Source organism: Manis javanica, chromosome 5 (genome assembly GCF_040802235.1).
Source record: "Manis javanica isolate MJ-LG chromosome 5, MJ_LKY, whole genome shotgun sequence".
Taxonomy (NCBI): Eukaryota; Metazoa; Chordata; class Mammalia; order Pholidota; family Manidae; genus Manis; species Manis javanica.
This window is the reverse complement of record NC_133160.1, coordinates 20857504-20879625: the sequence shown is the minus strand read 5'-3', so window position 1 is coordinate 20879625 and position 22122 is coordinate 20857504. Positions and strand designations below refer to the sequence as shown.

The 22122-nt window shown below is 49.2% G+C and overlaps 1 protein-coding gene across 9 annotated transcripts in view; it reads left to right on the top strand.

Annotated features, from left to right (window-relative positions):
- The first annotated feature begins 1864 nt into the window (after positions 1 to 1864).
- Positions 1865 to 22122, top strand: part of DLGAP4 (DLG associated protein 4) — a 185121-nt gene continuing 164863 nt past the window's right edge. For 5 of the 9 annotated variants that reach the window (XM_073236648.1, XM_073236647.1, XM_073236644.1 and 2 more), the window contains exons 1-2: positions 1869 to 2026; positions 19252 to 19323. The gene's annotated coding sequence lies outside the window, so the exon portion shown is untranslated. Of the gene's footprint in view, positions 2027 to 19251; positions 19324 to 22122 lie in introns of all 9 variants that reach the window. The other 4 variants (XM_073236649.1, XM_073236646.1, XM_073236650.1 and 1 more) reach the window with 3 other exon arrangements.

Genomic DNA, 22122 nt, shown 5'->3' with positions numbered 1-22122 from the left:
TGTATGTGTCCCTAAACAATATATAATATTGTGTTGCCTGTTTTAAAATTTTATATATCTGGCATCAAACTGTTTTCCATATGCAACTTGCTTTTTTCATCCAACCACATATATATTTTTATTTAAAAAACTATTGAAGTATAAAATTCATACAAAGAGTACACAAATCATAAGTGTACAACTCTGAATTTTCACAAACTGAATCAACAGTGTGTTTTTGAGATTTATTCTCACAGATGTGTGTGGCTTGTATTTGCCTATTTTGAGGATCATGGTGGGGAGAATTTTCCATTGCCTGGATTCATCACTGCTTATCCAGTCTCCAGATGACTGACAGTACACTGTGTCCAGCTTTTCACTCTTACAAATGATGCTGCTATGAACATCTTTGTCCAAGTTTCCCGGGACCCCTGTGTGAGGTGTTTGTAAGGGCAAAGCCTGTTATCTCTGACCTGACCACGTGTTGCTGCCCAGCCCCCAGCTCTTGCTGGCTCCCAGTTGCCACAGGCACTTCTCCTCCCTGCTGACACCTTGCCCAAACATACAGCCACCTCTTTGCCTGCCACATTCCCGCTTTCCCCCGCAACAGAGCTCTAAACCTGCCTTTCCATCCAGGCTGAGGCCACACCTCCTCCAGGCAGGTCTCTGGGCCGCGGTGGTCCTCGTGGTGTCATCTCCTCTAAGTGATATCCTCTCACCACAGTGGTTAGGGCCCACGAAGACGGAGAAAAACCTAGACCAGGCACTAAGAATGGCAAAGGGAGGCTGGATGGACTGATAGGACGTGTGAGCAGCTGGGATATGCAACTGATTGCTTTGTGCCTTGATGGATGAATAGGAGTTGGTTGGCGAGAGATGGTGGAAAGGCATTGTAGGCACAGGGAAAGGCAGAGAAGCTCTGAAACAGACACTTCTAGGAGGGGTTGTGGGCAGGTTAGGCAGGTGATGGATGAGGCTGAAAAAAGGGCTATGAGGAGCCTTGAATGCCCTCTTTAGCAGTGTTCTGATTGTTTGCAGTCACTTGACATTTTTGTCAGATGTGAGGAGCCAGGGAGGGTGAGCACATTCATTTGACACCTACTGAATGCCAGGCACCAGCAAGGATCTTACATTCATAATCTCTGATTTCTCCACCCAAGTTGGGAATACTATACTAGTGTTGTTCCCCTTTTACAGATGAAGAAAGTGGAGCTCAGAAGGGGAAGTCTATTGTCTGACTTATCTGTGATGACAGAGCCCCAAGAGAGGTGGATTGGGTACTCAGCCCAAGTTCATCTAGAGATTGTTGTTAACTCCTGTCCTGCCATAGGCGAGAAGGCACATGGGAGAGGGTTCTGCAGGAAACGGGTCCCCAGAGGGGGCACACATTCCCAGGGGCAGGTGTCCCTAATTCGAATCCCAGGGGCCTCCTGACTTCCGGGTGTGACCTGAGCCAGACTCGTTCTGTGTGGGCCTCAGTTTTCCTTTTCCACGAGGCTAGCAACAAAGGTCCTTGATGACCCACTCAGTAGACTGGGGTTCCAGGTTCCCCCACTACCGCAGCCCACGCTGTGTGACCTTGTGCCAGTAGCCTGCACTCTCTGGGCGTTCGACCGCGGATCTCCAAGCGCCCTTCCGGCTCGCGACCTAGCGTCGCTGGCCGCAGAGACCCTCCCTCTTCCCCAGCTTGCTGGGGCATGGGTGGGGGTGGCCGCTGCAAACGGCGCACCTCCCAATTCCCGTAGCCCTGGGCTGGCGGCCGGATCCGCGCCTGGTTTTGAGCGCAGCCGCGCGGCCCCCTCCCCCGCGCGCATCTCCCCGCCCCCCCGCCCCCTCCCCGCTGCTCTCGGGGAGCCGGGGCCGCGCGGCTCCTCCTCCTACAGCCGCATCTGGGGCGCCGCGCCGGCCAGAGGAGAGGCATGGGGCGCCCGCGGGCCGGGGCCGGGGCCCGGGCCTAGGCGGGCGGACCTGCGAGCGAACCCGAGCGGCGGAGTCCGTGCAGCGCAGCGACCAAGTGGGCCGGAGGCGGCCGAGGCGCTGGGCGCAGGTGAGGACGCGGGGGTGGCGCGCGGTGGCCCGACCCCCTTTCCGGGACCGGTGCGCCGCGTCCCTCGGCAAGACCCCCAAATCCGGGTCTCCTAGGGGACAGACCTCCCTAAACCGAGGGGCGGCGCTGGCGCAGAAAAGCCCCCTCCCCCTGCCAGTTCTGTCTTTTGAGTCCCAATACGAGGGGGCGGCTCTGCGGCTGGAAGCCCCCTTCTCTCGGTGGGATGTCCCAGTCTAGGTTTTCTCGGACCCTCAAACCCAGGGGCGGCAGCGCTGGGGCCCGGAACCCCTTATCCAGGGCCGGACCCCCATTCCAGCTCTGTTTCCCGTGGACTCCCCCACGTCAAGGGGCTGCCAGAGCTGGGAAGCTCCTCCTTCCGCCCGACCCTCAATCCACAGGGAGGCCAGGGGGTCAGGTAGACCCCTCCCCAGCCCAGCACCCCGGGAGCTAGTCGGGACATTCCTCCATTCAACCCAGCTGCCTCCATCCTGCCTCAGCAGCCCCGGAGCTTGCCCAGCTGGCTCCCCGCTTCCCCGAGCTCCTTCCCGGACCTGGCATCTGGGGAGGGGGCGGGGGCAACCTAACCCCAGCGCTGCATAGAGCCCCCTCCCTGTTTGCGTACTCGGGAGGGACCGGGCTGACCAGGGCACCTGGGCTGGGGGGCGCTCACATGGCTACGGGAGAACCCCACGTGCGGCGCCTGGCGGTGAAAGGGGTTCGCGTTCAGAGCCGGTGGCAGGTGGACCTGGTGGCCCGAGAGGCCAGCTGGGTCCAGATGTACCAGGCCTGCTGGGAGGGGACATGTGCTACTCGGACCTGTGGTAGCCACTGGCCTCTTTCGGCCAAACCTATGGTCTCCGACCCCCTCCACCCCTCCATCGTCTATCCCTCATTCCTCTCCCTCTTGCCTCTTGCCCCGAGCTGCCTGTGTTGCAGAGGGACTGCCAGAGACTATTGATGTGCTCGAAAATGAAATGGGGGAAGGGGTTATGGGTTGATGAAGGCTGGTGGTGAGGGTGGGGGTTGGAGGAGGTGCCCTGAGGATGGGGATCCTCAAGCTTGGAGGGTAGAACTAATGGGGGAGGGTTTCCTGCACCCCCACCTGCCCGAAAGTGGAAATGACAGAGCCGGAGGGGATGCAGTCCTTAGCCCCAAGGAGGCCTGTCGGGCCTGCCTCTGTCCCCATTGCGCCTCCCCTCACAGCCCAGTTCCCTGTGGTCCTGGCTCTCTTGCGTGCGCCTTCATATGTGGGAGGGGGCTGTATTTTCTACCAGGCTGGAGGCGGTGAACAAGGTTGTACAGGACCGTATCAGAGAGTGGCTGGTGGAGGAGACCAGGTTTCTGTCCCACAGTGGGGACTGTGGGCTGCCTGGCCCCAGGGTGGCCTAAGGGCCTGAGCCAGACTCTGTGAGCAGCAGGATTGGGTGGGGCCGCAGAGCTGGGTGACTGACTGGAGGCTGGAGTGTTGAGAGACACCACCAGGCCCTGGAGCTGGCTGTTGATGGCCAGTCAGCAGCAGATGCTGCATGTGTTCCCAGCAGCTCCTGGAGACACTGGCTGTGCATGTGGGAAGGCAAGTGTGCGTGTGCCTGTGCCGTGGCAGGGGTGTGCCAGGGCTCCTGGGCCCTTCTGAAACCGAGGGACAGCAGATTAACTTTTACAAGTGTGCCTGTATGTGGTATCCATGGTACCCTCCCCTCATTCATCCATCAGAGGCCGGGCTAGGCCTGTGCTGGGGCACTGGGGACATGTGGAGGCCTGGTGTGGTCTCCACTCTCCAGGAGCCCCTGTTTTGTGTGGGGAAGATAGTCTGTGCTGGGTGCTGAGGATGGAGTGCAAGGCCCAGGCTAGAGAGAAAGCATGGGGTAGAGCCAGCGGATGGCTGAGTAAGATGGGACCCAGGGCAACATCCGGCTAGTGCCATTCCTGAGCTGGAGCTGCAGGTTTGAGGGCTGTGCCCTGGGCATGAGGCGGCCTGGCTGAACTGGTGTTTTTGGAGAGAGGTTGTGTACTTTGGAGCTCCGGGAAGACTCAGTGGTGTACTGGAGGTGCCAGGGACGCGTACATTAGGCTGTTGTGCAGTGTTTCTCCATAATGGGGAGGCTCTGAGGACTAGTTTGGGGCACTCGGTGGGAGAGGGAGCAGGTAGTCTCTTTCCCATACATCTGTGATTGATTGATAAATTCATTCATTCAAAAAAGCATTAAAAAATAGCATTATCTGACTACAGTGAATTTAAACACTTCCATTTAAACATTCTGAAATGTGAATTAGTAACATCTTGAGTGCAGATTAAAAAATAAAAATCACACAATAGGTACTCAATAAATACCCACTGTTCCCAGGATGAAGCCCAGCCTCCTCTCCAGACTAGCTAGCTGGTGCTCTAGCCACATCTAGCACCCCCTCCCCACTTTGGCTGCCATCCTCCTGGCCTGCTTTCTTCCCTCCAGCCTTAGGGTCTTTGTTCTAGCAGGTTCCTCGGACTAAACATCCAGCTCCCTTACCCCCGTTTGCCTACTTAACTGCTACAGAAGAAAGCCTTCTCTGACACCAGGTCGGGGTTATGTCTCTGTCACTACCACCTTCCAGCCGGTGAACCTCTGCCTTCACTAACCCAGTTACTGTTCTTTATTCCTGGATGCCTACTGGTTTGGTCGGTGTGCAGAGGGGTGGAGTCACACCTGCCTCTCCAGGCTGTTCTCCACGCAAGGACAGGTCTTGGCTCCACCTGAGCCCTCAGGCCACTTCTTCTGGTTGAATGAATGAAGAGCATGGTCTGTCCGGCCATGCAGAGTCGGGGTGGTAGGACACAGTAGGCCCAGTAGCCAACGCGACTGTGTGTGTGGGTTCTTGGCCAGAGGCATTTGGCTGGGTTCTGTGGGAGTTGCAGGCCTATGGCCTCTAAAATCCCAGTGTGTCTGTGGGATGCCAAAGGCCCTGCAGGAGGGTAAGGGGCCATGTTTGGGCAGGACCCTGCATCTTTGGGGGGGTGTCTGTTCCCCTTCAGTCAGGAATTTGTTTCTGCATAGGTTCATTTGCCCACATCACCTGTTTACTGGTTTCTCTCTTATTTCATTCACTAGATCACTGTTTTCTGATCCTCCATTCCTTCTCTGGGCCACCAGTGTTTCCTGAGGCCCATTTGATGCCAAGCCCTCTGCCAGTCAAATCATCGGGCTCTGCTCTGTGGAGTGTAGCCCTCCTGCCAGGCCCCTGGCAGTGACAGAGGCTCCTGTAGGAAGGGGCCACCAGTCTGGACCTGTGGGAAGTGCTTCCTGGAGGGGCGTGCCCAGATCTGGAGTCGATTTTGGAGGATTCAAGGAGTTGGGGCAGAGGGAGGATGGTGGGGACAGGTGCTGCTGGCTGAGAGAGCTGCATGGAAGGCAGGGGGCAGGCAAGTGTGGGGTGGGCCTGGGACATGTGTCCTTATAGAAACAGGTGGCCCTTCCAGGCAGGCCACAGGAAGGCCGGTCATGGAGGTGGGCAGTGTGCTGTCCCAGTGAGTGTTCAGTCTGTGCTAAGAGCCCTGTTGTGTGCCCTTGGATGAGGCATGTCCCCGCTCTCGGCTCCCTTGATAAAGTGAAAACTTGGACCTGGTGATTTCAGAGGGGAGATTGTAGCCCTCTGCCTTTCCACAGTCTGGGGTCTGTCACCCTGACAGCCCAGGAAGGGAATCCTTCAGCCTCTGCCTCTTTGGGCACATGGGGAGCGGTCACGTGTGCTCCAGTGCATGTAGAGTGCAGTGTGTGTTTGCACCTGGGGTGCGGGTATGAGGCTGGGGGCAGTTTCTTCTACCAGCCGACCCTGTTGGTGGAGGGGTGCAGGGGTGAGCTCTGTTGGGAGGGAATGCCCCCTTATGCAAACTCTCATTTGCATCCTTTTTGGGAAGGGCTGTCACTGATGGGAGCCTTCCTGTGTGTTGGGCCAAAGGCAAGCCCACCCCTACTTTGTCATACTCCTGTGGGGGTGCCCTTCAGGACTCACACAACTAGACTTTCTGTTGTTTTGGCCTGTGGTGGTGGCGGGGGAGACTGTGCTGCTCCTCCCCCTCCCCCACGGTATCTGTAGGCCAGGGCAGAGGCCTGTAGAGTCTGGGCAGTGCTCTGTAGTTTGCAGGACACATTTCCTCTCCCCATCATCCAGCCACACAGGGGTAGGAATGAGAAGGGATATTGTCTTTCGAAAAGGAAACCGAGGCCCAGAGTGATTGGGTAGCTGCCTAACATCACTCAGAACCCACAGCCCAGGAGGCCCCTGCCACTGGGCCTTGGGGGTGCAGTGCCACAGGGCCTCTTGCTCACTGATCATGCGTTATTTCCTGAGCCGAGGAGTGGGGCTCTGGATCCTGCGTGCTGGCTTTCGCAACTCTGCCGCCTCCTCCCCACCGAGCTGTCTGTCTGACGTGGCCTTTTCAAAAACCCCAAATGAATGGAAACAAATTTTGTTTGGAGAATTTTGCTACACCCTTCAGCAGGGCTGGTTGCAAAACCAGGTTTGGGGATCCCTGCTGATGTTGATGATAATAATAATAACAGTGGTATCATTGGCTAATATGCATTCACTGAGCCAAGTATCACTGATCATCTCCTAGGAGCCACGCACAGGGCTGGGCCCTCTGTTTAGTGAGCACCAAACTCGCCTTTCACCCCATCACACCCTGTTATTATTCTCCCCATTTTATAGATGAGGAAACTGGTGGGGCAGAGAGCTGTAGCAAGGGGTTCAAGGCCCACAGCTGGGAGTTGTGGTGGTGCCAGTATTTGAATCTAAGTTACTTAGAGTTTAGAGTCTGGTCTTAGCCCCGAGTTCTGGAGATTCTGAAGTTCCCATTTGCTCAACAGAAGGGTGGGTGTTAGGCTGTGGGAATCAAATGTAGCAGACAGACCCAGATCCTGGCTTGAGGGGTGGACAGGTGGAGGCAGAGCTTGGTCTCATCTGAGTGAGCGACCTCAAGAGTGGCCCTGTTGTCAGTGGTCACTTGCCTCACCTCCCAGGCCCTGCCAGTGGCCCCAGCGGAACGCAGGCTGTGAATAAGAGGAGGGCTGGGGCCTCTCGCAGCTCCTTTATTCTTCATTAATACAGATGGGAGGCAGCCCATCTCTCAGGTTCCAGGGGTGACATGGGTGCCTAACAGAGGAAGACCAAAATGCTTGGTTCCTGGGACCATTTGGTGAAGAGGCAGTCCCCACCCCTCACTGCAGCCCCCAGGGCCCAGTCACACTCCTGAGGAGGCAGCAAAGCAAACATGGCATTTGTATTCCTTTTTGAGTAAGGAGACCTGCGCACACAGGTGATCCATCTCCAGAATTTGCTCTGAAAATGGCTAAAGCAACATTGGATACATGAAGGGGTCATCTTTGGAAAACACATGATGTGGAAGGGCTCTGTCGTTGATGATGCAGATCCTGGCGTGTAAATGCAGCACAGGACCACTTTGTGAGCTCCTTCTGTGTACCAAGCACTGTTTGGGCCCCAAGAGGGGATCAGAACCACACCTTGATGAGGTACTTGTGGTTGTGCAGGTGGGGGTCCCAGCTGCAGTGTTGGGGCTGTGGGTGGGGACGAGGCCTCTGGGTTCAGGTCCTTTGCTTTCTGCAATGACAGATGAGCCTGTGGTGGCAGCAGAGGTGGGTTCAGGAGGCTTTTGCTTTGGAGCTGCCAAGATAGGGGGAATTGGAATAAGATGGGTGAACTGGTTTGTTGCTGTATGTCCCAGACTGAATCCCAGCACCTCTCTGGACCTTATGGCTTCCCATCTATTTGTTGGGATGCTGGGGGTTAGATCTCCAAGGCTCTCCCAGCTCAGCCCCCTGTGACTCTGTGGGTGAATTGGGCTGCGCTCCCCACTGGGAGGTGTCAGGGAGTCCTCACCCCTGACCCTCTGCCTGGCTTCCCACCTTCCCTCCAGCACCCCTGCAAGCCCATACCACAGGGAAGGAGCCTTTCCTTCCGCCCACTGTGGGCTGACTGCGTGCAGTGACGCAGCAAGTGAGGGCTCTGGAGTGCAGCTTGGAAACGGGGATCCGGGTTTGCTAAAGACAGGGGAAAAAAAGGTTCTTCCCACCACCCCCAGCTGCCTGCCTGCCTTTCTCCCTCCCCCGGCTGCTGCCAAGCCCTGGCACCTCCTTGGCTTCGCCAGATCCACTTGGGGAGTGGGAGGCTTGGGGCTGGAGGCTTAGCTGAACAGGGCCCAAGTTTGAGTCTCAGTGTGCTGGGGCCTTGCTGTGTGACCCTAGCACAATTGCCTGCCTTTTCTGGGCAGTGTGTATTGTGATGGATGGGTTTGGGATTCAGAAGCTGATCAGGCAGCTTTGTAGCAACTTGGGAGGAGCTACTGGGGGAACATGGCCCTCTGCCATCTGTGTTCTCCATGTGTGTGCCCATGCCAGAGTGAGCAAGGATGCTGTGATCATCCCCATCTGACATCAGAGGAAACTGAGGCTGTACAGCCGGTGGGGGGGGAAGAGTGGGCATATGAATCCAGGCATGTGTCTCCGGGTGAGATGCAGGAGAGAAGGCAGCCCAGGCCAGCTGGGTGACTGGGTCTCCCTGTGCCTTAGTTTCTCCATCTGTGCAGTAGGAGTAGAGAGGAGTGGGGGCTTGGGTTTCCCCAGACCATCTCTGAGCCCCCACCTGCACTGTTGGGAATTTTCTGAGTGTCCTCACCAACCTCCAACTTCCATCCTTAAAGCTGAGGTGTGGTGGCAGGCGAGGAGGTGTCAGCATTTCACACCCTTCTTTTGGGGGACCTGTCACCTTTGGGGTATGAGAAATTCCTGGAGAACTGAGCGTGTACATGAGGCCTTCCAGGGACAATGAGGTCCAGGACAGAAAATGACTGCCTCTGTGCAACCTAGGGGGTTTCAGGAGCCATGGAGCCAGGTCCACCTGTGCCTGTCTAGGCATCTGCCTGTCTGCACCTCACGTAACTGGTTCATCAGAAAGCTCAGGCCTCTTCCCACCCCTGTGTGAATGCGGGGTGTGTGTGTGACAGTGCCCCCCACTCAGGCCAGACCAGGGTCTGTCTGTTGTCAGAACCTCTCAATGCTAAGGAGCTGGTTATTATTCTCCCTCTGGACTTTCCTTCTTCCCTCTCTTTTTCTAAGTATTCATCCAACAAACACATGCTAAGTGCCTGCTCTGTGGCCAGAGCAGGTGCTGGGCATATTATCAGTGGACTGAGCTCCCTGTCCCGGTCCTGTGGAGCCCAGGGTCCTCCTCTCGGCAGGCCAGCAGTCATGACATAACCTCCCAGATGAATGTGAACTCACATCAGTGACAGGCGCTGCTCCCGCAGAGAAGTCTAAGGCCTGACCTTGTCTGGGGGGTCGAGGGGAGCTGCCCCAAAGAGGTGAGACCTGAGAGGAAGAGGGAGTTAAGGGATGCAAAGGCCCTGTGGTGGACATATTGCCAGTGTGAGGGGCTAAAACTTGCAGAGAGCAAGGAGCTTGAATCAGGGTCTGGTGGGCCACAGGATGGACTGTTGAGAGATAAGGAAACTGAGGCTCAGAGAGGTAAAGCACCTGCCCAGGCGGGGCTGGAAACTTGGCCAGATGTGGATTGGATTCCTGAGGGGTACCTGGACGATCTGCCCAGGCTGTAGTTAGCAGAGCCCTTGGCTCTCAGAGTCCAACTCAGGACATTTGAGCTACTTGCCTGGGGTCCTGCAGCGAGTTGGTGTGGAGTTGGGTCTCCTCTTCTCAGCCTCTCAGCCTCCCCCTGCACAGGTGCTTCCCATTGGAAGCAACTGGGGAGCCACAGAAGGTTCCAGAGCAAGGTAGACCCATGGTATTCTCCTGGCTGGCCCTGCCCCAGGCCTTCCCAGCACTGGCATGGAGTGTTGGCCTTCTGCCTGCCTGCGGAGGCTGAGGCCAGAGCCAGCTGACCTTTGCTGACCCAGGGTGTCACCATCCTCTGCTGATGCTGGATACCAAGGGGCAAAGGCAGTGGGTAACCTGGAGGGAGGCAGTGGTGGGCAGGGGGGTTCCACAGCCAGCAGCCCTAAGGCCTCCAGGAACCATTTGCCAGGCTGGGTTTGATAAATGACAGGAGGTGGTGGGCAGGCAGCCCTGCGCCTGGAGCCCTTGGGTGGATCTAGGGGCTCCGATACTAAGAAGCTGGGCTCCTTCCCTGCCCTGCATCCCCTTCTCAAGCATCTTTTGACTCCAGCCTTCATGGCCTCTGGCCACAATGACAATCCCAGCCCCCTTCCGGGTCTCCTGCCATATACCCTCCACACACAGGCAAAGTGATTGATGCAGAAACCACACCCAGCCTCTTACACCCCATCATGGCCCAGAGTCCTGAGTTGAGGCCTCTGTCACCTGCCACTGTGACTCCTGCTGCCCCCTTCTGCTCCCATCATGCCCTCACCTGCAGCTCAGCTGAATGATTCAGGATTCGCAGGGTATGTACGCCATGTCCCCTGGTCCGCGGCCTCTGCCCAGAAAGCCCTTCCCCAAAGTGTTTGCTCAGTAACTCCTGTCCATTACTCACCACTCAGCTCAGGCCTTGCCCTTTCAGGAGACCTGCCCTCTCATCCCGTGTGGGTCACTCCTGCCTGGGCTTCAGCGGCCTGTGCACCGTGAGGTTCACTTACATGCCTGCCTCCCTCACCAGGTAGGGGCTCCTCCAGACAGGCGCTAGGCTGATGCTTCTTGTTGCTTCCAGCAGTGCCCAGCCTGGAGCCTGGCACACACTGGGTGTACAGCTATGTGTTGGCCAAGCATTGTTGAGTCTGGTGGCCAGAATATAGCCTGTGCCCCCTCAGGCTCCTCTCCCATGGAGGTCACGTGGTCGCGTCCCACTGCGGCCCCGCGCCCCTCCTCCCGCACTGTGGAAGGGCTCCATGGCTGTGTGAGCCCACCTCTGGTGTCAAAGGGGTGCCGGGACCTAAGCAAGCAGGGTTGGCTGGCTGGTTGCCCTCTTTGAGCTTGTGGCCCCACCAGGGCTGTTTTTGCCAACTCCGGGGGAAGCCCAGTTGTTAGAAAGGAATGCATTTCTTGTTCTGTAAGCCCTGGAAACCTGGGAGTCTATTTGTCATTGCGGCATCATCCACACTAACTAATACAAATATCTGCTATGTGCCAGCCATTATTCTAAGCACTGTGGATAATAATATTCATCTCCAAAGGGCTGTTCTGAGAATTTAATGAAAACCGATACGTGAAAGGCGTTAGTGTTGCACTGGCACATCGTAGGTTCTGTGGGTTAGATAGATTATTTCAGATCTGTTCCGAGGTCTGTAAAGAGTCATGAGAAGCATCCAGACAGGGAAGGCTGAGGCTGGGAGGGAGGCATCTCTGGACAGACCAGGTGGCCACTAGAGGAGGCGCCCCCAGCACCCCAGCACCCTGGCCTGGGTGCGTGGGGAATTGCACCCTCTAGAACCAGCTCCCTGCTGCCCTCGCTTCTCTTCCACCCCATCTCCAGAATCACCTCTTGTGTTATGTACTGCTGTGTAACAGATTACCTCAAAACGTAGTGTCTTCAAATAATAAGCATTTATTGTCTCCTACTCACACACACACACGATCTGTTGCCAAGAGCCACTTTAAGGGAATCTGGTTTAGACCCGTTGTTGGTAGGTTGTGTAGTGCTGGCTGTTTATGCCCAGTTACTCTGGGTCAGAGGAGCCACCGTCGCCTCACAGCTGGCATGGACGGTGAGAGTGACACTCCTAAGGTCAGCCAGCCTGCAGCTAGTAGAGTCAGGATTTGAACTCAGGGCCAGGCCCTTAACCACTCTGCCATCCTGCCTAGGGTGAGAGTGGGCGAGGGCAGGGAGAGAGGGAGGTTTCAGCTGTGTGGGGCCTCATGCCTGTTTAAAACTGAGATGTTAATAGCAGTGAGTATTTATGTCCAGCTGTTTTAATGAACAGGTCTTTTTTCTGGTTTTGTTTTTAATTGGAAGGGCAAAAGTGACTGGAAAGGAGGCAGCCACCTCAGTCCTGAGAACCCTGGGAAGGCTTTTTGGGCCGTAGGCTGACCTCCCTGGGCTGGCCGCCAGCGAGCCTGCCCTCCCCCAGGAGGAAGTGAGGCGACTCTGAGGGTCAGCCTCAGTTTGAGTCCCGGTTTTGGTCACCAGCTGTGTGACCTTAAGCTGGTCACAGAAACCTTTTTGAGCCTCAGTTTCCCCATCTGTTCCTTCTGGGATAATAGCATCACCACATGCCTGGAGGCTTGGTGTGAGGGTGAGTGGGGTTTTACGCATTAACCTGCCTGGGACAGGGCCCGACACACTGCAGGTGCTCACGAAAACACAGCTGATAATGTGTGCTCTCATATGACTCCCCCTCCCAACACACACACACACACACACACACACACACACACACACGCCCTCTAATGCTCTCTCCCCACAGCCCAGTCCACATCAACTCACCTGTCAGCCTGGGCCACCCCATGAGACCAGCACAGAGAGAGAGGTGTGCTTATCCCCACTTCACAGATGACTTGCCTGAGGGCCTCCACGGTGGAGATGGGACCGAGTCACAGCCCTCTTGACTCTGAATCAAGTGCTCTTCCTGCCCCTCCACTCTGAAGGGTCCTCGGGAGAACCCCAAGGACCTGAAGAGCATCCCAGGAGTCCTCGGGGGGCCTCAGGAGAGCCCCTGCTCACTGCCCGCAGGCCCCTGCGGGGCCCCGGGGGAGGTGCCTCCCTCTGTGTGTCTGTCGCCTCAGGGTGGTGGCGGACAGCCTGGGCTCTGCACTGCCTGGGACCACGGCCCCCCTCCCAGGCCTGCCTCCACCTCCCCTAGGCCCTCCTCTGGGTCGCCCTCCCCCAGGCCTGCCTCTCGGTCTCCTCCCCAAGGCCCGTCTCTGTGTCCTCTCTCCCAGGCCCGTCTCTGTCCCCTCCCATCTCTGGTGGCCTGGTTTATGTGTGGCCCAGATTCAAGGCGGCAGTTTTTTGGGTGGGAGGTCAGACAGTGGGAACTCAGCTGGAAGAGGCCCACCCAGGCCCACCCCCAACCCTGGGCCCCAGGGTGATTCCCTCTGCCAGGGCAGGTGGCGGTGGGCCTGTCGGCAAGAGCTCCTGTAAAGATCCCCCAGCGCTGCAGGGCCCCCGCACCCCCCTGTGTGCCCTGCACTGGGGAGCAGATATATTTAGACAGAGTGCTCTGTACTGTGTGAATTCTGCATCCACTGTCCTTGTTGGGGGCTGGGGAGGCAGGGTCTGCCAGCAGCCACACCTGGTACCTGGGGCGTGGGCTGCCTCGGAGCTCCAAAGACTGGCTGACTGGACCAGGGCACCCCGATCAGACGGGTCCTGGCCCTCTGCTGACTCCAGAGAGGTCTTCCTTTCCTCCTCCCTGTCCCCTAGGGCCACATCTCTGACACTTGGCCTCCAAGTCACAGCCGCACAATCATTTGTTCCCCTCCTGCCCCACTGCCTCCACTTGCTCTGAGTTCCGCAGTCCTCTGCCCCTCTCAGCACTGGGAACACTTTCTCCCGTGTATAGTCAGCCAGCATAATGGACTCCTATCTGCTGTGGCCCAGGCCCTTGTTGGATGCTGGGAACATGGAGACAACTAATGAGGGTCCTCAAGGTGGCTGTTTCACAGTCTGGGAGAGGGATCACAGGCCACTAAGGCAACATCGAGATACCTGTTATGATAGCAGGAAGCCCTAGGGCAAGGGACACCCAGGCTGGGGCAATGGTCAGGGACAGCTTCTTGGAGGACAGCGTGATCCAAGCAGAGACCTATAGGTTAAGTGGGAGTGAGCCAGCAACTGGAGACAGTGGTATTCCTGGCACAGGGACCCGCACATGTAAAGGCCAGGAGTTGAGCTAGGACCTGGCTGCACTCAGGGGAGTGGAGAGCAGGAAGCTGGTCAAGGACTAGATCTCACTGAGCTTTGAATGCTGGGCTGAGGGTCTTGCCCCCATCCTGGACACTGGAGAGCTGTGGGAGCTTTCAGCAGGGCAGTGGCCGGGTCTGGCATGAGCATGGTGGGGAGGCCACTCAGTGGTTCCACCCGCTGCCCACCAGGCTGGCTCTGTGGCAGATGTGCTGTGCCCGGCTGGGTGGGAATCAGAAATAGCTCACACGTGCTCCGTGCTTAGTGAAGAGGCTCCCCCCGCCCTCAGCACATTTCATCTGCACTAAGTCAAGGACAGCTCAGTGTTTGCGAGCTGGGTGACCTTCTCCCTCATTTATTAATACACCACCCACTGGGGCTGCTGGCAGAGCTGAGAGAGTGGGTGTGGGGCACAGGGAGGGTGACAGACAGGGGTTCCCCAGATGGGGGAATGCTGAGGGGCTGGAAAATGACAACTGCCCACCAGAATACTGTCCAACCAGATAAACACCAAAGTACAGAAATGAGTATAAAATTTCCCTGGAATCCACCTCCCTGTGGTGACCGTCATTAACATTTTGATGTCAGCCTTCTAGGTATCATTTTAAGTCAATCTGCCATGGCAGGTAGATTCATTCATTCATTCATTCATCAAGTATTTGTGGATGGCTCAATCCATGCCAGGCCTTGTGGTGGCCAGAGGGGCCGTGGCTCTGAGTAAAATGGACGTTTATCCCCCGTAGGGGATTCAAAAAGCAGGCAAAACAATGAGGAGGTCCACAGGAGAGGGTCATGGAAAGTATGGGTGCAAACAAAAGGCCCAAGCCAGGCTTCATGGAAGAGATGACACTTGGGCTGAGACCTAAGGAATGTTACCCTAGCAAGGAGGAGCTGGGACAAGTCATTCCTGGTCAAGGGAATGGCAGATGTGCAAGCCCTGTGGCATGTTGGTGGTGGTGATTTCAAGGAAGAAGAAGGAAGAGGGGGAGCTGGAGTGTTGAGGAGAAGAGGGAGAATAAGGTAAAACATGAGAAGATGGCAGAGACCCAACCGTGTGGGGCCTCGTGGGCTGTTGTCAGTGTTTCGGGCTTACATGTGAGCATGAGCTCTGGTGCCACAAGACCTGGGTTCAAATCCAACTTTTCCACAGAGCTGGTTGACTTAAAGCAAGTTACCTAACCACCTATGCCTCAGTCTTCTCATCTGTAAAGTAGGGTCAGTAAGTAGTCTTACTCCATAAGACTGTTAAGAGGATGAAATGATGTAATAAAGTGCTGTGCTTAGGACAGCACTTGGTCTACAGAAAGTGCTCATAAATGGTAGCTCATATACTGTTGAAGTCATTTGCAGATGAAGTGCCTATGTGTAAATGATTTTACATAAATAGGGTCGTATTTGTCCTGTTTATCACTACTTTTCCACTTAATGCTGGCCATCTTTCTGAGTCAATGACTACAGAGTATTATTACAGTTAAAATGTTTGTATGGGGGTGTCACATGTGTTGTAGACTGCACTAATTTTAAGTGTAGTGTATAGCTCGATTTGTGCATATATATATGTGTGTATATATATATATATATATATATTATCATGCCTATAGGCACCACTCAGATCAGGATATAGGAAATTTCCAACTCCCCCAGAAGCTTCTGTCATGCCTTTTCCCAGTTAATTCCCTATCCCTCACCCCTAGAGGTAACCAATGTTCCAACTTGTCAAATAGCTTAGTTTTGCTTATTCTGGACCTTCATATAAATGGCATCATTCAGGATGTCTTTTTTGTGTCTGGTTTCTTTTGCTCATCATTAATTGCGAAGTACAGCCATTCATTGTGTGGGCTGGTAGTTTATTCTTTCCTATCACTGCCTAGTCTTCCACTGAGTGAATATCTTATACTGTATTCATCCTATTGTTGATAGATATTTGGATTTTCTGGTTTTTTACTATATGGATAGTATGGCTTTGGACTTTCGTATACATGTGTTTTGGGGAACTTATGAAGTGTATACCCAGGAGTGGAGTTTATGGGTCATAGAGGATGGAATCTTCAGCTTTCGTAGATCCTGCCAGATAGTCTTCTGAAGTGGTTGTACCAGTTTGCATTCCCACCAGCAGAGTCTGAGAGCTCCAGTTGCTCCACATCCTCACAGCATGCTGACTATAAGTCATTTCTAATAGCTGCAGGGAATTCCGTGACACAGTCAGACCATCTTGAATGTGCTCCTAAATGGTGGACATTGAGGTTGTTGCCAACATTTACATGATTTTTTAAAAATTAAAAAACAAACATAAGGCAATAAAATTAAAAATTAAATAATGGAAGCAATGAAGATGTCCTTCAGTGGATGAATGGATAAACAACTTGTGGTACATTCATTTAATGGAATATTCTTCAGCAATAAAAAGAAGTGAACTATCAAGCCACAGAAAGTCATGAAGGAGTTTTAAACACAATTACTAAGTAAAAGAAGCCAGTCTGAAAACATTACATACTGTCTGATTCCAAGTATATGGCTTTCCGGAAAAGTAGAACTATAGAGACAGTTAAAAGATCAGTGGTTGCCAGGGACCTCAGGGGATGAGTGTAGGAGAGAGGAATGGAGTACAAAGGATTTTAGGGCAGTAAAATTCTTCTGTGTGATACTGAAGTGGTAGATACATGACATTATACACTTGTCAGAACTCATAGAACTTTACAAAGAATGAATCCTATTGTAAACTTTGGACTTTAGTTAATAATAGCATATCAGTATTGGTTCATCAGTTGTAACAAATGTATCACACTAATATTAGCAAGATATTAATAATAGGGGAAACTGTAAGGGGGAAGGAGAAGAGATATACTGGAACTCTGTACTTTCTGATAAGTTTTTCTGTAAACCTAAAATTGCTCTAAAAAATAAAGCCTATTAATTAAAAAAAAGTATAAAGTTAAAGTGTGAAGGTATTAAAAAGGAAAGAGATGGAAACAAAATTCACTAGCTGTGTACTATCAGCTGTTCTCTGTGGAGATGATTTTCTTTCTCACAGTGGGGATGACATTCTAAAACACTTTGTGTTTCACTCCTGTTCCCTCCCTCCCTGCTCATTCTTGTGGTGGAAGCATATTCCCATATTACTTAAAACTCTTCCTAAACATCTTGTATAGTGGTTCCTTAAAGCAGGAGGCAATTTAAATTCTGATGATAAAATAAAATAGGAGACGTGTTTGGAGGAAAAAAATGGAAGTTGATAAAGTGATAGAATCATGGAAGCTCAGATTATGGGTGTTACATGTTAGGAGAAATGATTTAGAATTATAGCATCCTTCTTGGTACCAATGCATCTCAGAATTTCTGTACAGTTATCTTCACATGACAGAATGAGGTGTGTTTACATTCTGGAAATAAATGATTATGGATATTTGAACAGATGAGACTTAACATTTCAAGACTCATAGAATTTTAGAACCTCTAGGTTGAAAAAAACCAAACTACTCTAGTTTATTTTTTCCAGTTTAACTTTGATTTATTTTCCTTTTTAAAAACAGCTTTTATTGAGGTATAATCATCTACAATAAATCACACATATTTCAATTATTCAAATTGAAAGGTTTTGATAAATATATACACCTAATAAACCGTCACCACAATCAAGATGAAGAGAATACCCATCACCTCCAAAAGGTTTTCCTGGCTCTTTGTAATCCTTCCTCTTGCTCCTCTCCTACCCCTTCCCACCTTCCCAGTCTACTCTTGCCCCTCCTGTCCCCAGGCAAGCATTCATTTGTGTTTCCTAGAATTCTCCGTAAATGGAACCATACATACTCCTTGTTTGACTTCTTTCACTCAGCACAATTATTTGGAGATTCATTCATGTTGTAGCATGGATATCTGTAGCTCATTCTTTTTTGTGGCTGAATAGTATTCCATTGTATGTTTATTCATTTACTTGTTGATGCACATTTGGATTTGTTTCCAGTTTAGAGCTATTACAAATAAAGTTTCTATGAATGTCTGTGTACAAGTCTTTGTATGAACATATGCTCTTATTGGATAAACACCTAGGAGAAAAGTGATTGGACAATATGATATGTGTATATTTAACTTTTTAAGAAATTGCCAATGTTTTATAAAGTGGGTGTACCATTTCACATTCTCACTAGCAGTGTATGAAAGTTCTGTTTCCTCCATATCTTCGTCAACACTTGGCATAGTCAGTCCTTCTAATTTTAAGCATTCTAATAGGTGTGATATCTCATTGTGGTGTTAATTTGCAATTCCTTAATGACTAATGATGAACATCTTTTCACGTGTTTGTTTGCCATTTGTATATTTTCTTTGGTGAAGTGTCTCTTCAAATCTTTTGCCCATTTTTAAATTGGGTTGTTTGTTTTCTTACTGAGTTTTGAGGGCTTTTTTGTATTCTGGATACAAGTCCTATAAAGGATATATGTTTTGCAAATATTTCCCTCCAGTCTGTGGCTTGTCTTTTCATTTCCTTAATAGTGTCTTTCAAAGCACAGACATTTTAAATTGTGATGAATTCCAATTCATAAATTTGTTATTTTATGGGTTGTGTTTGGTGTTATCATATCTAAGGAATCTTTAACCCAAGATCATAAAGTCTGTTTTCTTTTTGAAAGAAAATTTGTGTTTTCATATTTTGAACTATGATCCATTTTCAGTTAATTTTTATACATAGTATGAGTTATGGATTAAATTTCACTTTTTGCTTATAAGTATCTAATCATTCCAGCACCATTTGTTGATGAAACTCTCCTGGCTCTGCTGCATTGTCTGTGCTCCTTCATCAAAAATCAGTTGTACATATGTATGTGTGGGTCTGTTTCTGAACTCTCTCTTCTGCTCCATTAATCTGTCTATCTTTATGCCAGTATCACACCTGTTTTAAAATCAGGTCCTCCAGCTTTGTTCTCCTTTTTCAAAGTTGTTTTTGATTATTGTAGGTCCTTTGCATTTCCACATGAATTTTAGAATTAGTTTATCTATTTCTACAAAAGTGCCTGTTGAGATTTTGATGAGGATTGATTTGAATAAATAGATCAATTTGGGGCGAATGAATGTCTTATCAATATTAAGTCTTCTGATCCGTGGGCAAGCAATCTCAATTTATTTGGGTGGTTTTTTAAACTTAGCAATAATTTTGTATCCCACATCCAAGTCTTTCATCTCTTTTGTCATATTTATTCCCAAGTATTTCCTTTTTTGATGCTCTTATAAATGGTGTTTGAAATTTTTAAATTTCTGATTGTATCTTGTATATAGAAATAAAATTGATTTTTATATTCAGCTTGTATAACTTGGTGAACTTGCTTATAAGCATTTTTATAATTTTTTGTGTGGGGGTTCTATTGGATTTTCTATATAGGTGAGAATGTCACTTGCAAATAAAGATAGTTTTATTTCTTTCTTTCCAGGCAATGCCTTTTGCTCATTTTCTTACCTAATTACCCTGGCTGGAACCTCCAAAGCAAGGTTGAATAGAATTGGTGAGTGTGGACATCCTTATATTGTTCTTGATCTTAGAAGGAAAGCTTTCAGTCTTTCACACTGAATATGATCTTAGCTGTGGAGTTTTTGTAGATGCCCTTATCTAGTTGAGGAAGCTCTATTTGTGGTTGCCTGAGAATCTTAAAAATCAGGAATGGATGTTGGATTTTGTCAAATGCTTTTTCTGTGTCTTTTGAGATGATCACATGGTGGTTCTCTTTTAGTCTGTTATTATAATTATATTGATTAATTTTCAGATGTTAAATAACCCTGCACTAGGATGAGCCTCCTTTGGCCTTTTAATATATTGTCAAATTAGATTTGATAAAAATTTTTTAAGGATTTTTGCATCTATGTTCATAAGGGATATTGGTCTATAGTTTTCATTTATTGTATTGAATTTGTCTGGTTTTGGTGTCAAGGCCCCTTAAAGTAAGGTGGGAAGTGTTTATTTCTCTTTAGTGTTTTATAGAGGAGTCTGTGTAGAATCAGTATCATTTCTTCAAATATTTGGTAGAATCACCAGTGATGCCATCTGAGCTATGGGGAAGTTTTATCTACAAATTTATTTTTAAAATAAACACAAGACTGTATGGGTTATCCATATCTTCTTGCATGAGGTTTGGTAATTTGCCTTCAATAAATGTACCCATTTCATCTAAGTTGTCAAATTTATTGGAGTAAAGTTGTTCATGATACTCCTGTTATCCCTCTTAATAGCTTTATTCAGATATAATTTACATACCATACAATTTGCCTATGTAAAGTGTACACATAGATGATTTTACTTATCATTGTACACAGTTGTATGATCATAACCACATCAATTTTAGAACATTTTCATTACCCCCCCAAAAAAACCTCTATAATTATTAGCAGCCACTCCCTTTCTCCCCCTATTCAGCCCTCATCGACCACTAATCTATTTTCTATCTCTATGATTTGCTTATTCTGTACATTTCATATAAATGGAATCATACAATATATAGACTTGTGACTCTTTTTTTCACTTAACGTCATGCTTCCAAGGTTCATACAAGCTCTCATATGTAACAGTATTTCATTCCTTTTCATTGCCAAATGGTTTTCCATTGTATTTATCCATATTTTACCTATCCATTCATCAATTCATGGACATTGGGTTGTATACCCTTTTTGGCTATTATGAACAAAGCTGCTTGCTATGAGCATTGTATACAAATTCTTGTGTGGATATTTGTTTTCATTTTTCTTGGATATATATCTAGAAGTGGAATCACTGGTTCACATGTCTGTGTTTAACCTTCTGAAACACTGCCAGTCTGTTTTCCAAAGTGGCTATACCATTTTACATTTCCACAGCAGCATATGAGGGTTCCAATTTTTACATATTCTTATCAACATTTGTTAGTGTCAGTCTTTCTAATTATAGCCATCCTAGTGGATGTCTTGATTTGCATTTCCCTGATGGCTAATGAGGTTAAGCATCTTTTCGTGTGTTTATTGACCATTTGTATATCTTCTTTCTAGAATTGTCATTTCAAATCATTTGCCAACTTTTAAATTAGGCTACTTACCTTTTTATTATTGAATTGTAAGAGTTCTTTATATATTTTGGATACAAGTCTATTATCAGATATATAATTTGCAAAGATTTTATCCCATTCTATGGGTTGTCTTTTCACATTTTTGATAATGCCCTTTATAGTCCAAAAATGGTGTCCTCTTATAGCCCTTTAAAATTTTGAAGTCTAATTCATCAATTTTTTTCTTTTGGTGTATATGCTTTTGGTGCCATGTCTAGCAAACCATTGCCTAATTAAGGTTATTGTTACTTATACCTGTGTTTTCTTCTAAGAACTTAGTAGTTTTAGCTATTAGATTGAGGTGTTTGATCCATTCTGAGCAAATTTTTTGTACATGGCATGAAGTAGTGGTCCAACTTCCTTCTTTTGCGTGTGCGTATTCAGTTGTGCCGTCACCATTTGTTGAGAGGACAATTCTTTCCTCATTTAATGGTCTTGGCATCCTTGTTGAAAATCAACTGACCATAAATCTTAGGAATATTTTCTTCTGGACTCCCAAATTCTGTTTCGTTGAGCTATCCTTACGACCATACCACACTGACTTGATTGCTATAGCTTTGCAATGAACCTTATTATCCTTTTATTATCTGTATAATCTATAGTGACATTACCGCTTTCATTCCTGATATTGGTAATTTGTATCTTTGCCCTCTTTTTATACTTTATACATAAAATTTGTTATAAAATCTCTTTTACATTTTATTTTTTTGATCATTCTTTCTAGAGATTTATCAATTTTATTGATCTCTAAGAATCAGCCTTTGGTGTAACTGATTTTTCTCTATTGCTGTTTTGTCTTCTTTATTGGTTTCTATTCTGTTCTTTATTATTTCCTTTCTCTTAGTTAATTTAGTTTAATTTGTTCTTTTAATTTTTTAAGATGAAAGCTGAGGTCACTGATTTGAAACCAGGTATTCAAATATAGGTATTGAGTGCTATGAAGTGTCCCTTAAATACTGCTTAGTAGTACCCCCCACAAATTTTATATTGTCGTTTTTTCATGTTCATTGAGTTCTAAATATTTTTTGACTTCCTTTTGATTTTCCTTTGACCCATGGGTTATTTAGAAGTGTGTTATTTCATTTCCAAATATTTGGAGATTTTCCAGGGATTTTTCTGTTACTGATTTTTATTATAATTGCATTGTGATCATAGAACATATTTTTTATTACTTGAACCTCTTTAAACATATTGAGACTTGTTTAATGGCCTAGAATATGGTCTGTTTTCGTA